Source organism: Microcebus murinus, chromosome 4 (genome assembly GCF_040939455.1).
Source record: "Microcebus murinus isolate Inina chromosome 4, M.murinus_Inina_mat1.0, whole genome shotgun sequence".
NCBI lineage: Eukaryota > Metazoa > Chordata > Mammalia > Primates > Cheirogaleidae > Microcebus > Microcebus murinus.
In genome coordinates this window covers 26830201-26846389 of record NC_134107.1, presented here as the reverse complement: position 1 = coordinate 26846389, position 16189 = coordinate 26830201, and the positions used below count along the sequence as shown (strand labels likewise).

Below are 16189 nucleotides of genomic sequence, written 5' to 3'. Positions count from 1 at the left end.
GTGGGGCTTCAAGGTTAATCTTAGCCTTCCCCTAAAAGGACAACTCTTGTGCTCCTGCACCTCCCATTCTGGTGGACAGCCAAGCTTATGGTTCATGCTTGTTGGTGATGATAAGGGAAGAATGTATTCCTTTAGATGGGTACATAAATCAGGCCATTTCTTCTGTTATGATAGTCAAAGCTCTCCAGTCTAGTTAAGAGAAATACCACTTCAGGACTGTATTAGTTTGCTAGAGCTGCTGTAACAAAATACCACAGCCTGGGCTGCTTACACAATAGAAAGTAATTTTTTCACAGTTTTGGAGGCAAGAAGTTTAAGATCAAAGTATCTGCCGGTTTGGTTTCTTCTGAAGCCTCTTTCTTTGGCTTGAAGATGGCCACCTTCATATTGTTTGCTCATATAATCTTTTCTCTGCACTTCATGGCTAGATCCAAATTGCCTCTTCTTATAAGGAAATCAGTCATTGTGGACTAGAGCACACCTTAAAAACCTCATTTTAACTTTTATTTCTTTACAGACATTGTCTATAAATAGTGTCACATTCTGAAGCACTGGGTGATCAGGATGTAAACAAATGAATTTTGGAGGATAAAATCCTACCCATCACACACTCTCTTTTAAACATAGAAATATCCTCCTCTATTTCATTGATAGAGCCTCTATTTTTTAAATCAACCTAAGAACCCAAATCCTTCTAACAGTGAGGTAGAGGTGAAGAGACAAGAAGAGAAAGGGGGACGACCAACTCTTTTTTTCTTTTCGAGACAGAATCTCACTCTGTGCCCGGGCTAGAGTGCCATGGCGTCAGCCTAGCTCACAGCAACCTTAAACTCCTGGGCTCAAGCAAACCTATTGCCTCAGCCTCCCGAGTAGCTAGGACTACAGGCATGTGCCACCATGCCCGGCTAATTTTTTCTATATATTTTTAGTTGGCCAATTAATTTCTTTCTACTTTTAGTAGAGACGGGGTCTCGCTCTTGCTCATGCTGATTTCGAACTCCTGACCTTGAGCAATCCTCCTGCTTCAGCCTCCCAGAGTGTTAGCCACCGACTTTGTTTTTTTTTTCACACAGTTGCTCTTTGCCAGTTGATTGGAAGCTGACAATTCAATAAACATAAATTTCTGCTACCACTGGGTCTACACCTGCAACTAAATAGATCATTGACATTTTAGGCAGAATGATGTTGAGAGCTATCACACATATCTGATGATTTTGATTACAATAGTGTATACAAACAATTTGGGTAAGCCACATTTAATGCCTTTTTTCTATTTTTCCATCCTCAATAAGATGGCTAGTGGAGAAAAACTAAGCATACTGACATTTGAGCATCTGCTATAACCCAGGTGTTGCTATGAAAGTTACATACCCTCAATTTGAGCAACCTTTTAAAATTCACAGGAGACTTTCATACACTAAAGGGTTGGATGCACTTTAGGTATTCCCAAATAATTTTCATCAACATTCCCACCCCTAATTACCCAGATATACCTATATACACACACACATATATATCCATCCACATATATATGCATATGTGTCTATATATCCTACGGAAAAGCAACAAGTTTGCTATTTTCACCAAACCCAGTCCCCCAGGCCTCCTTCACTTCCAGCAGACTGTAAACTCTAAGGTCCTCATATATAAAAAGCCCATCATTTCCTCCACTTTACCCTATTTCCATCCCTTTAAGAACACAATGTGGGAGAGACAGCAGAGCAGTTGCATTTCACAAATTAGGAAAGAGAGCTTCAGAAGGGGTTAAATGAATTTCCTTAAATCACAGCACACAAAAATGGGGAATGAAAGTTAAATTTCTTCCCTCCTAACTTATAAACTTTAAAACTCTATGTAATAGGAAGGATTTCGAAGCTAGCATGAATTGACAGTGGCTAGCATACCACATAGAAGACATTTAAAGACCTGTGCTGAACTGAACTAAATCAAATGTGCTCAGGTCCTGGCCCTGGGTGAAAGAGCCTCAGTGAATGTGAGCTTTGGATTTTCACTGTTTCCTGAAACTATTAAAGCAGTATTTCTGCTCACCCCTACACCCTTCACTAGGGTATGACACACTCGTCCTTCACTTGCATCAGCTCTGACTACAGACCTCCATTTGTCAATATGGATGAGCGCATGTGAATCTCTTTCAGAGGACTCTTTTATGGCTGATGTATACTCAGTGGACATCAATGGATTCATCCCATAAATGCATCGTAGACCCAGGGATTCATATGGTAACATTTTATTCTATCATATCCTATGATTTGACAAAATAGGAACGAACCACAGTGAGTGGGCCACATATGTTATCTCCCACTCATCCAGTTATTAATATAATTCCAGTCATGCTAACATTTAGACCTATTCTGAAGGGTTCTATCTGAAATTCAGTGCTATATAATACCATGAAAAACCTTGGCATGACACATCAATCCATGCCTGCACATTACAATGGACACTCTCCAAATTGAACAGAAACTAAACACAGATGTACTCAGAAGTTCCAGAAAGCTTAGAAAGGTTTTAATTGAATAAAAATTGCATAAGAAAATGGAACCAATAATGGGAAAATATTTTGAAATTTCCATGAGAAAAGAGCTAGTTGGTGGCAATTTTATGGTAAATGTTTTTCTCCAATGGCCTAAAACAAAAACAAAAACAAAACAAATCATCCACAAACTGTGGAATACAATGAATCCAATCCTGTATACTCAAGGAACAAGATAAAACGAATGTCTGAGAACAAAATGGGCTCAAACCTTCCTTGACCTACCTATGTCTGTTTGCCTGATTCAAAAAACTTAAGCCCATAAAAAATATATATAGTAAATCAGCTCTAAATTCCAGTTTTGTAACTGTTCCATGTAAATCCATTCTAAGAATCACCTATCCTTTAACCAGGAACCATGGAAGGAATTTCTTTGAAAACCTTGAAATAATTGAAGAATTATAGGCATTGAGGGAGGAGGGCAAAAGTCTCATTTTTTTTTACATTGTTTTAAGGTGAAGAGAAACAATAATTGCCCAAAGAGCTATTCAACTTAGTGCATACAAAATAGAATAAAATATTTGCTAGTGAGAAATCATAATTTCCATGACACAACCTCTTTTGGTAAAAAGTCTCAACCTAAAGGCATTAGCTAAATTATACAAACTCCATGAACAGAGTATAAACCTATGATTCATTCCCTTTTCTCATCCCTGCAAAGAATACCAAATGCATTATTGCCTTAAAGGGGAGAAAAGATCTCTGGATGATACTCTTTCAAAGAGTGTTCTTTCTGTACAAATTCCAATTCTTTGACTCAAAACTGATATCTGTATATAGTGCCTCTCTTCTCCCATGCTGAGACACAGATGTTTACTTTGGGAAATATACCCATTTTCTTTGAATCCACAATATGCAATTGTATCAAAACTGGCCAAGTACCCAATATTACTTTGTGAAACTCTATTTTTGTTTAATCAATTATTATAGTCTAACTGCCAAAAGATATTTATAAGACTGGTGCTTTAGCCAACTAAGCCACAGAGTCAGCCTACAGAAAAATGTTAAAAGCTGAAATTTAGCAGTGAGTAAGTTCTCAAATGGAGAGCAATGTGAACATTTATATAACATATTTTTAAAAACATTTTAGTTGGGCTATAATCTTTGTAAGAAACAGTTAAAACAATATTATCTGGCTCTCAAAAATGTGATTTGAAATAACATTTTCTTGTACAATTATTAAATGAGCAACAATACTCAATTTCAAACATAAATGTATTCCTTCATAATGCAAATAAGTCAGTTTTTGTACAAAAGCAAAAAAACTCTCTTCCTTGCCCTCTTATTTCTCATATTCTATTTATATTTTTAGTGGCAGTATAATGCTATTATGCCTTATATACAACAACACAGAAAGGAGAATCCAGAACTTTTAACATTTTATCTATCAAGGAATATGTATGTATATCTGTGTGTGTATGTGTATACACATACATATGTAACTATATATGCATATATGTGTATATATGCATATATGTATATTGTGTATATTTACATATATATAAATTAAAAATATTACACAAGAAGTTTTTTTGAACTTGAATGGAAAGTGTTAGAAATACTTTGCATGTTTAGGTTTATACTATAGGAAGTTAGAAGGAACTTGACAATTATCAATTTAATTTGGTCCATCTAAGACAAGCCATTATGACCTTAGGTTTCTTCCTCTCTTTGTCTTTCTGTCAGTGTCTCTTTCCCTTTAAATAAATTTACAAATATAAAATAGTTAAGCTATAAAGAGTAGAGCTTACTGATTAACTTGGGAAAAATTATTGAGTAACTAAGAATAAACTACTAACTTAGTTGAGACTAATTAGTTCTTTGAGTCTTATTGATTCAATCATATTTTAAAACCCACATGCCAATATAATTAAAAACTCAGAATAGCCTCTTAAAACACAAATTTATAGAATGGGTTTAATATTAATAGTATGTTAGACACAATGATTCAAAACATTGTGATAATTGAGTTTACTAAAATTCAAACTGTATTATCAGATAAATTAAACATTGCTTTAAACAAATTTCAAGTTTTAAGTGTTCATTATTTCATTTATTTTCTTTGACATTGGTTGAATACCCAATATGATCAAAGAGGAACATAAAAAAGAATAAATCTGGCTCCCTGAGTAGACAAATATCAGAAGCACAGTGGGGGTGGGGGGAAAGATAGATAATAAACATACAATTACTAAATGATGTGATAAGTGCCATAGTAGGGGTATGTGTGAAGTGCTGGGGCGCAATAACAGAGACAACTATTAATGCTGCAATGAGAACATAAAGCAACTAATTCTAATAATCAGTGCATACAATTCAATAAATGGAACAAATAAATTACCTTAAGGCAATGCCACTTCAGGACTTTTAACAGGAGCACAAAGTACAGAAGGTATAGAAAATCAGGGAACATATATTTAGAACAACATTTTTCTCTTAATCCAATTACTTGAGACAAGTTACTGAACTGCTTGGATGGGCTCCAAGAAAAGGCCTCTTTACGATGGCTATTACTCTATTACAAACCATGTTCTAGTCTATTTTATCATAAAATATATTTTAGCAGCTAGATACTATTTGCAGGGGTTTGAAAGAAGTCATAAATCCCTATGTAAATGAGAAAAAAGTCCAAAAAATGTAAACTAAATTTTGTGACAAATGGCCACCACATCTGTGGTTTACTTGTGGTTATTACATGCTAAGGCAAAGAAGAATGAAACAAGACATGATTACTGGAAACAAAAAATGAAATAGATGTTATGCCAATACTTTTTCTGAAAACTAGCCAATTGCTCTGATGTGGGGTGTGGAATCTTATTATGGCTTCTTACCTAAGTTCTTTCTGATAGAAACAAGGTAAGGATTTCAACAAGGTGTGTAGGCCTACTTTCCCCATGAGGTGAGAGACAGGTGGGCCTTGGCTATGAGGGCATCTGATATTGAAAATCCATCACATCTCAGTAAGCATCCAAAGAGAATTCTCCAGGTGCATCAAAAGTAAAACTAAAGCTGTGTGCCCACTAAACTGGAGAAGAAGAGCAAGAAATGATTGCTATTGTTGTCACAAAAAATGGAATTCCTATCTGACGCAGCTTCAGTCCTTTGGCTTTGCCCCAGATGCAAGAATACTTCTGAGAAATAGCAAAATAGATATCTTGTGTGGGAAGTCAAAGGAGATTACAGGGGGCTGGGGGGAAGCAAAGATTCCCGGCAAGCCTCTCTCTGGCCACATCCAGGGCTTCCCTTTCAATGAGTTAATATAAACATCAAACCAAGTGCTGAATCAATGAATTCACCTACTTAATTTTGTAGTTAATTAGTGGAAGCAAGTTTGAAATTAAGTGCTTACCCTGCGGAATAGCCACACATGCACACACATACCGAAGGCAACTGCAATATGGGGAAGGACTTGGCTAGACATAAACTGTAGTGAAAAGAAATACATTTCATAAGCATGATGAAAAAGGAGACAGAGGAGGGCAAGAAGAGGCAAAGAAAGGAAATAATCCCTCCAGAATATTTGAGAAGGGGAACAAGAAAATTGCAGTTTCATTCTCTCTGGCAAAGATAGTCCTTTTACCTGTAAATAGTTCTATGAAATGCCTCAGACTCTTGGATAGCTAAAAGGAATATTAGAGAGCATCTAAATCAAAACCCTCATTTTACGGAAACAGAAAGCTTAGAAAAGAGAGGCATTACGTGCTTAGAGTTGTACGGCTAGAGGGTAGCAGCATCTGCACTGGAACGTTGTCTTTGACAATGGCATTCAGCAGCGGAAATGGCCATTGCAAAGATGCTGCTGGGGAAGCTAAGAGACACAAACCCATATTCCCTATTTTACTTGCAATCACCTGCTCATGGTTTTTCTCAAGGGCTCTAATTTTTATATCGTATGGCCATGGCCTAGACTATTGCGGTGAATGCTAGACATGATGTTATTTCTCATAGACTTGTGAGATTTTTATAGATATATGAGACTTATCTTGCCAAATAATGATATTAGAAAGGAATTTTTTAAAAAATACTATCTAATATCATAATCGCTCACTTTTAAGAAAAGGAACATTTTGACTCCAATAAAATAACTAGGAAAAAAATGAGTCTGTCTTTAAATTGTATAAATTTAATTTTATGAAAAATATACTACATTCTGCTTCTTGTCCCCTATGTGTTACTGCAATCGCCATCAAGAAATCCACCCATTTGGTGGATTAGCTTCAGAAACCACTGCTACATATTAGAAAATATGCAAACAGATGCAAGAGATTTAAAACATTGAGAGTTACAACTTCATCCTGTTTCTTAAAACTGTAATAGATTGGAAGTTGGAAAAAGAAACATCTTATATATAAGAGCATTTTCCTTGGGAAATTCTGAGAGCTCCACTCATCATGTCTATACTATAGGACAATGAAATCAGGTAGCCCTCTGAAGAAGACAGGCACATCTGAGCCTACAAAAGCACGTTGCCTTGACTAAGAAGATCCATATCTCTACTAAGCAAACAGCCACAGGAAACCTAGGGCTCTGAATTACCACTCATTGAAAAGCAGCTCTCTAAAGAGACACTATAGGAAGTTCAGCAAAAGAGAATTCTTTTTATTTCAAAGAAGACACACTGCTGAGTAGGTTTCCATAATGGAGAAGGTTGCCTGGCTCCAAGTGGAGTGTGTGGAGCTAGCTATTAGAAACAGCAATGAAAATCTAATTTTTTAAAAAAAACAATGCTTTTATTTGAATTAAAAAAATGTTTAAGATCAGCATTTGAAAGCTTGTGAAGCAGAAGATTCTTATCAATCACAAAGCATATATTGAGGATCTCCATCTAAGGCATGGAGAAGACCCAGAAGGTAAGTCAAGGGGCTCACCTCAGAAAGCCTTTATGCTGGGTGAGGAAATAAATAATAAGCACATAGAACAATAACCCATACAAAGCAGGATACTGGAAATGAAAATCAACATGGCATAGCCACGAAATACATACTGGAATTGGGAGAAGAGGAGGAGCTGAGACACAGAGGCTGTCTGGAGGACAGCCAGGTTAGAGGACTGGGCATTTATTTTATAAGTGAGGGTTTACCGGCAGGAGAATAGCACAAAACCAGTGTCTTTGGAAGATGTATACCTGGTGATAAAGATGGAGAGGGGCAAATAGGGCATGATTATAGTTGTCTGGGCCTGATAAATGCTAAAGACTTGAGTAGGGGTAGAAAAGGGGCACATTCTAGAGACAATAAGATGCAAGAACCTACTCTGTCTTGCCAGCCCCAAGGGACAGAAAGCAGTGATTTAGGTATGATAAAATAGTAAAGAGCACCGAGCCTTTTATATTTTTATAACAAAAATCTTAGATTTGGGGATAAGAAGTCACAACTGATATTAAACTCACTTTATATTCTTTGTACAGAAGGTGTTGGTTGAAATATTTAGTAGGCAACAAGAATAATTCTCAGATGTCAAACCATGCCCTCAATCCATGGCGTACTGCCTCAATATGCAGTTCTTTCCCCTTGTTTCTTGACTAGCAGAGAAAGATAAGTGGCTCTTGTCTCCGGAAGGTCCTTCAGGAGAAGCCACGTGGGCATTCAGGACATGGAGATAACTTGATGGGGATCAAGTGTGTGTGTGTGTGTGTGTGTGTGTGTGTGCGCACAACAAGTGAGCAGGTGTTTGTGTCCACAGATTGTGCAATCACACTGTGGTGTGCCTGCCTTCCCCGATGCCACAGGGTCTGTGTCGTAAGTGAAATAAAGGGTGATACGCTGAAGGAGTAAGGAAACTGATTGGGGACATTGCCTCTGATCTGGCCCAATGCCCAGATGAACTGAAAATGGCAATTCTGTTCAGTACCTTTTGGGAAAGGCAGCCACGACAGTGTCTCAGCTATATCACTATATCTCCTTCTGTCTCTCCTATACTCCATCCTAGTACAGAAAAGTTTGAGAGTTTTAAGAGCTACAGAAAAAATGGCCTAATCTCCTTTTTTTAATATGTGGAGGAGGATGTCTTCTGACGGTTGCCACTGAGACAAGGAATATGTCATACAGCCTTATGCAGCTAAGCTTGTGACTGTTAGTATCATCACATCTTAGGGAACACCTGCCAACTACTATCTGCACAGGTATCGAAAGCTCAGTTGCCAGGGACCACTGGGATATAAAACATTTCTTCACTATTCTCAACTTTAGATAAACAAGTAGGGTCTTCTAAAAGACCTTTGTGATTCATTTGTGGTGAACTCAAATGGTTGATACATTGAAAAAAATGGTGCAGGAAAAGTTTTACTTTCAAATATCGAGAATTGTGGCTGGGCCCCTGGCCAAACAAAAGACTGCAAAATACTGTAAGAGGTTGTCAAAGCTAAAACACCCAGGAAAAGGTGAGGGGAAAGATAAAAAGCAATGATGTTAAAGGAAAGGGTTATAGGTCTTTTGTGTCTTTTACCTTTTTAAACTTAAAGAAATCAATCATAAGACTATTATTATTATTATTGTTATTAAGTTGTCTCATGTGAGAGGCAGCACAGAATAATAATAATAAAAAAACACTGAGTTGACCAGAGGTTTAAAATACAGTTCTGCCATTGATTGGCTCTGGGATATGAGCAAGTCATTGAACCTATCTAAACTTGCCTTTCCTTACTTTTAAAAAGGGTGCCTATTTGCTTGTGGATTCAATGTCTTTGCAAAGGTAAAATATTTAGAACAGTGCCCACACATAGTAATCATTTAATAAATGTTACCTATTATTGATAATTTTGTATTGTTATTGGTATCATTACAGTTGTGATAAGGGTATAATGAGATAAAACATGTGAAATAACTCAGTATAATCCCCACCATACAACAGGTGGTCAAAAAGTGGCAGTCTTCTTCATTGTTTTAACTTTCCAGGAGAAACCTACTCCCCCAGACATTTGCTCTCCAAAACCTTTTATGAGAAGCATATGAACTTGGTTTGGTTCTCAATTCTGAACATGTCACTACATAAGTACGAATTGAGTGTCTATTGCGTGCCCAATATGGAATATACAGTATGAAGACCTCAAAAGATATAATTCCCAGTCTTTGAATTTAGCAAGAAGTTATGTGCTTTGAACAGACCTTAACAAATATTTGTATCCAAACCCCAGACAATTATTTCCTTCAGCCTGCTTATGAAGAAGCAAAAGAGTTTGTGCCACATTGCTTGGCTCACTATCCCTGGGCAGGCAGAATGAAGAGATCAGGGACAGACTATGTCACTGCTGAGACCTTTGCAATGACACGTTAGATTAAATAAGTTGGAGAGAAGCACACCCATGGCTGGTGCAGGTCACCAGGACTGTAGGTGTTCAAGGCAGTTTAAAGGACCTCTACCAGTGAACTGTTATTGACTGAAGAGGATTCTTTTGTTCTTGCTTTTGTTTCCTTATTTCCAGAAAAGACTACAGACTCCCTTCCAAAACAAAGACCTTATCCTAAGAGATGAGAGGAATAAAGTAAAAATAGCATGAATGCAGATGAAGTTGCTTCACTGAAAAATTGATAGCTACAGATTTGCAGGAAGAACAAAACTCCTTAAATGGTTATTAAAGCTTCAATACCTACATACAATGTAGCATTACAGAGAAGTACAAGCAAAATTAACCCTTGTAGCAATTTATATGGTGAGAAATAGCAACTTGTCCTTTCCACTCTTCATCACCAGACAGACACAGGGTAGGTATTTGTGGTTTTCTATTCAGTGTCTAATTTCTATTGTCTCTCAATATCCCCTGAATTCCATTTATGGATGCATTTGACCCTCAATTCCATTCCCTTGAAGCCAGTGATGGTCTATGACTGAGCATATGAGGGAAGCCAATCTAGTCAGCTGAGATCTCAATATGCTCTCTGGGAATGCCGAGACAAAACTGCATCTTCTTTTGTTGTTGTTGTTATTGGTTTAAGGAGTGTAAAACAATGTCCTGATGATGAAAAAGGCCCATTGAAGAGGACTAATCCAAGCAAAGTACAGAGAAAATATAGCAGGAATCCCTGTGACATTGTGAGCATCTGGATCATGCTATACCTGAATTCCATATACTGTAGGATTTTTCAATGTGTCCATAATTTTTATTTTTATTTTTAATTTTTTTGCTTAACCTGGTTAGATTTTTTTCCCTCTTATTTCCAGTCTAAGTCATCACAACTGATACAGCTCCAACAGATCAATCCCACAAGAAAATCTTAATATGAATAGATGGAAATCCTCTACCCAGAATGAATGCAAAAAGAGTTTATTTCATTGATCTTATCAATTCTGCTTTCCAAACTACAGAGCTATACAGAAAACATCAGGAATTTTACCACTCCAAATCCAGAAACTAATTTTCTAATGTTGTTTTTCATTTTTTATTCAACATTCTGCCCTTAATTACTTTTAACACCTTTCTTCCTGAGGGATATGCCTAGTAATTATTTCCCAATATTGTTGTAAGAAAATGTCTCTTATATTTTTCCAAATAATAGCTTGAGTATTTTTATGTGCCAAGCAGTCTGCTAAAAGCGTTACATGAATTATTTCAATTATAATTCACCACCACTCTATACTATAGTTATTCCCATGCTGCAGAAAAGAAAGCTGAGGTTTAGAAGGGTGGGCAAATTGCCCTGAACCGCAAATCCAAGAAGTGACAGGGCTCATGTCAGCCTGGCTTGTATGTCTGTGCTTTTATATCAACCTTGTAGATTCATAGGTTATTCTAAATAAGAGACAAGCACAGTGCCTGATACATAGTTAGTATTCAGTATAGAGCAATTATTAGTATTACCAATGGGGGCTATGCTTTGGAAGATATAATTTCATTTTAAAGTCTTTAATATATGAATCTGAGAAAAAGTAAAGAGTTCCTCTAAATCTAATAACATAAAGGTCCCTGGTGCCTTATTGGACCCTGAACTATATACCCATCCTCTGTTTCAGGCAAATATCTAGGCATGTTTGCAGGGAAGCCTAGACAGCTTCAGTGCCAGCCCTGGGAGACAGAGGGAACATCTGGGTGTCAGCACCCACTGGCTGCCTCAAACCCATTTTGAGCAGTGATGCTCAAAATTCTTTATATTTTCTCTCTATAAACACCTAGAGGATATGCTGGGCCTCATCCCTGGCTGGACGGAAAGGCCCAGAGGAGTCTTACAATGAACAGTAGACAGAGAGCGATGGGACTGAAGGCTTTAATACAGACAGATCCTCTGTCCCTTTTTGGCTGCAGCGATCAGCAGAAGGGTTGGACCTGAAGTGATGGCGCTGTGCCGGCAAAGCACTTTGGCACATGCCGGGATATGAAAGGCTCTAATGAGACCCATTTCACAATTCACTGGCCACGTGCATTAAGCAGGCAAAGATTTCTTCCTAATATCCCTGCAATATATCCCATGGCCCAGGTCTGCCACAGGGTCCCCCATCAGCCCACCAAACCACATCTCACTCTGTCCTTTCACTCCTCTTTCCTTGGCAGTAAAGTAAGCTAAAGGAGAGGCAGAAGAAGCCTAGCTTTAAAGAGACAGGAGGCATTTCCAACTGTAGATCTCTCTCGGGGTCTACAGGAACCTTCCTGAGACCTGCAATGCATGCTAATCCTTCCACTGGTTAAGAGAGTGGGCTCCCTCATAGTAAAGTCATTGTTCTTTCTAATTGTCAGAGACTGCTGCTCTGCACTTGCCTGGAGCGATCCAATTAACATATCGCCACAACACCAAACATTATAATATGTTCTGTGTCCTACCAACAAGGGAAAGCCCCAACCCTGCTTCCATCCACAGCTTCCGTCTAATTAGGTCTTTAGTACATAAACAGACTGGGAGGGAGGTTGCAGAAACCTGGACAGAAATAAATGTCTGACTCATTTTCTACCTAAAAGCGACCTCTTGGAGTTGCAATATTTTTTTTGTTGTTAATAAGGAATGATTGAGGAACTTGAGAACAAAAGAATGGACAGAGGGAGGAGGGAAGAGATGGGGAGGACTAAGGATGAAGGCAAACAGGGAGGGATGTAGAGGGGGTGAGGAGAGGGAAAGCTGCTTGCTGCTTTGGGGAATTGAAAAACATGTAACTTCTGCTAGAAACTATCACCATGGCAACGTTCAAACAATACAGAGAAAGCCTTCATAGTTCCATTCTTGCCTTCCTAAACACCACTGTGTCAATGTTAACTCTTTTAGGGTGGCTTCTGACTTTCTGGCTTTTCAGTTAGTAAAACTCAGAGTCCCCTAGAAATCTCCCATAATACAGCTGGATTCATTCACCCACACACATGCTCTGGTCCCTGATGAGGAGATTCTCCCTAGAGATCAGCTAACTGAGCTATCAGCATTCTCTCTGCCCAGATTAGAACAGCTCAGCTGGGGTGAGATATCTCTTTCTCTCTTCTCTCCCTCTCTCCCTCTTGCCTAAGCTCACAAAAATCAGCACACTCAGATCTGGCTCAGATTCAACTGTAAACCATTCAGGAGAGGCACATCTTTACGTTTTCAAATATCTGCACCTTTTATAGAAACTCCGCATCTTAGTTATTGAAGTCCCCATCCTCATTATCAAGCCATTGGTTCAAAGAAAACATGTCTATTGTCTTGAAAATGAGTTCCTTAGTACTACAGTTCTTAGATCAATAAACAACCAAACAAACAACATACAAATGATTAGCTGCATTGACAATAGGATATCTATGAGAGCATCACAATCAATTTGTTCTAGGCAGGACCACATCTACAATAACAGATGATTTTAATAATTAGGGTACTATATTAGTCATTATAATAAAAAGGCCTTATCTTTTAAAAATCTGTGGTTGTCCCCATCTCCCTACATACCTACTTTAGCAACAGATAAACAAATATTAATATAATCAGATGGCTAAATTCTCCTACATTCCCTATTGCAACTTGGTCAAAATTGATGGGATAAAACAAATGGGCCTCTCCCAAAACAAGAGTGCTATCTCAGCAGTTGGTAGTTTGGCAAGAACTGGGAAACAAACTCATCATGCACACCTTCCCAATTCCTCATGCTTTATCATAAGGACATAGCGGTAAGGAAATAATTGCTCTGGAAGTCCTGGGATTAAAATTTGTTGAAAGGATTAAAAGGTATAGCTAGATTTTAAAAACACCATGAAGTATGACTATAAATGCTTTGTTATCTGCTATTACTATTATTAGAGAGTAATAGTAATCTCTAAGCTGGAAAAAAAATCATCTAAAACTAGGAAAAAAAGAGAACTGAAAAACTCAAATACTGCAATTTAACATATTCAAGACATTTATCTTCAAAAATTGCAGAATAAAACTAAACCATAATTAAATAGTATTTTACCATTTAGCACTTTCCTTCTTCTAACCCAGTGTTTTCTGCTGTTCCTCTGGAAAAAAAAAGAGGAAGCATTATTCCGAATTATGAAGTCAAAGTAATATATCTTTGAATGTATGCCTGGCTCTCACAAAGCCAGGTGTTCATATGTTGAGAAAAATGACTGCAGCTCTCTCTCTCTCTCTCCCCCCCTCCTTTCTCTGTCTCTCTCTGTCTCTCTCTGTCTCTCTCTCTGTCTCTCTCTCTCTCTCTCTCTATATATATATATATATATTTTTTTTTTTTTTTGGAGTCAGAGTCTTGCTCTGTCACCTGGGCTAGAGTGCTGTGGCATCAGCTTAGCTCACAGCAATCTCAAATTCCAGGGCTCAAGTGATTCTCATGCCTCAGCCTCCTGAGTAGCTGGGATTACAGGCACATGCTATCATGTCCATCTAATTTTTTTATTTTTAGTGGAGATGGGGTCTCAGTCTTGCTCAGGATGGAACTCCCGACCTCAAGTCATCCTCCTGCCTCGGCCTCCCAGAGTGCTAGGATTACAGGTATGAGCCATCACTCAATATATATATATTAATCAAGACACTTTTATTAAGGAGAGTATCTTTTTTTCAACCTCTCCTTGCATAAGTTCATTTATGGACATTACTCAACTTTGAAAGTCATAATCTCTTTCTGATCATCATTCATGAGTAGGATGGCCCACTTCATGTAACTGTGAAGCTTGTGCAATGCACAGCTCTAGGGGCCACCTTGAATTTTGTGAACAGTCTTTGTGAACAATGTCAGGATTGTGCATTGCCAAACTTGCAACAAGCCTATTAGCAGTTATAAATTCCAGCACAAAATTGGCATTAAAATATATTTACAGAATGATTTTTAAAAAATCAGATCCTCAAGGACAGCTATATCAATATTATAAAAAGCCAACTGGAAACGATACATGTACTCATACACTTGCATAAAGCAATTAAAGCCCTTTTGCTTTCAGTTCAACTTATATCAAATCACAGTAACAATGTTCATTTAGTGCATTTCAAAAAATTATGATTGCCATGTAAATGTTTTGTATTAGTAAAAATGGAGAAACGAATTGCGATGTATTTATTAAGCAAAGTAGTTGTGAAATATGGGTCCCTAGAGGAAAAATAATAAAAGTTTACCTTAATGGTAAAAGTATTGAGAAATTACATCATAAACTAAAGTGAAGAAATCTCTTTCCCCTAAAGATGTGTTAGTCTACTCATTCATTCGTTCTACCAAAATATATTGAAAATTCCTGTATAGTATGCTCGTTAGATGTGGGAAATGACAAGATGAATAAAATCAGGTCCATATCCTAAAAGAAATCACAATCTAGCACAAACTTAGCAGGTTATAGCCAAGTAAGTAGATGTGTTGTAACAAAGATAAGAGCTATCACAGATGTATGAACATTAAAATGTTCATGTACAGGAGACAGGAAGTCTCAGTGGGCCCAGGGAAGCTAGAAGAGGCTTTCCCAGAAAAAGTAACTTAATCTGAGAATTGACATATAAGGAGTATATCTAGGCAAATAGAGCAGCTTTCACAGATTTGGGTCAAAACTACCCTGGTATATTTCTGGAGGAATGAAACATTAGTATGGCAGGAAGATGAGAGAGGGTATGAATAGGCTGGCCAGACTGTACTTTCAAGAGAAGAGTCTGGATTTTATTCCATATTTATATTTATATTAAATAGAATATAGAGAAGAGGGTGTTCAGCTTTACTTCTTGGGATGATACTTCTAGAGGAAGAATGGATTATACTGAAGAGATGTTGGCATCATCAGAAAGACTAGTTAGAGATATTTAGGAGAGAAAGTGTGATCTGGACTGAGGCAGTAGCAGGACAGACAAAAGCTGCTGAGTGTAAGACAGTGAGTAGATTGGATCTGATGACTGGTTTGCTAGGAGAGCAGTGAAAGAGATATTGATATCAGTTGAAACTGTAAATATTAATATACAGGTCCCTGGAGGGAAAGTATTCAGTTATGGTTGGTGTATTGAGTTTGCAAGGCCTGCAGGAGAGCCAGGTAAGTAAGTGGGATCTTGCTGGCAATGGATATTTATGAGTCTTCTTTGGCATACAAGCTAGGATTTGAGTTTCGTGTCTTAAAACAAACCTAACTGACATCTCTTAGGAATGCAGAGAGACTGGAAATAGAAGATACTCAAAGGGGAAGCCTTCACATTTAAAAAGCAGAGCAGGAAAATAAGAGGAAGATACTGTGAAATGAATAAAGGGAGTGATCAATGAGTAGTGCCTCGAACCCTTGGAAGCATTTCA

The 16189-nt window shown here is 37.6% G+C and overlaps 1 protein-coding gene across 10 annotated transcripts in view; it reads right to left on the bottom strand.

Moving 5' to 3' along the window:
* Positions 1 to 16189, bottom strand: part of LRRC4C (leucine rich repeat containing 4C) — a 1172848-nt gene that overhangs the window by 130858 nt on the left and 1025801 nt on the right. The window contains exon 2 of one of the 10 annotated variants that reach the window (XM_076002026.1): positions 13889 to 13934. The exons of the other annotated variants lie outside the window; for them this stretch is intronic. The gene's annotated coding sequence lies outside the window, so the exon portion shown is untranslated. The remainder of the gene's footprint in view (positions 1 to 13888; positions 13935 to 16189) is intronic. 10 annotated transcript variants of the gene reach the window in all.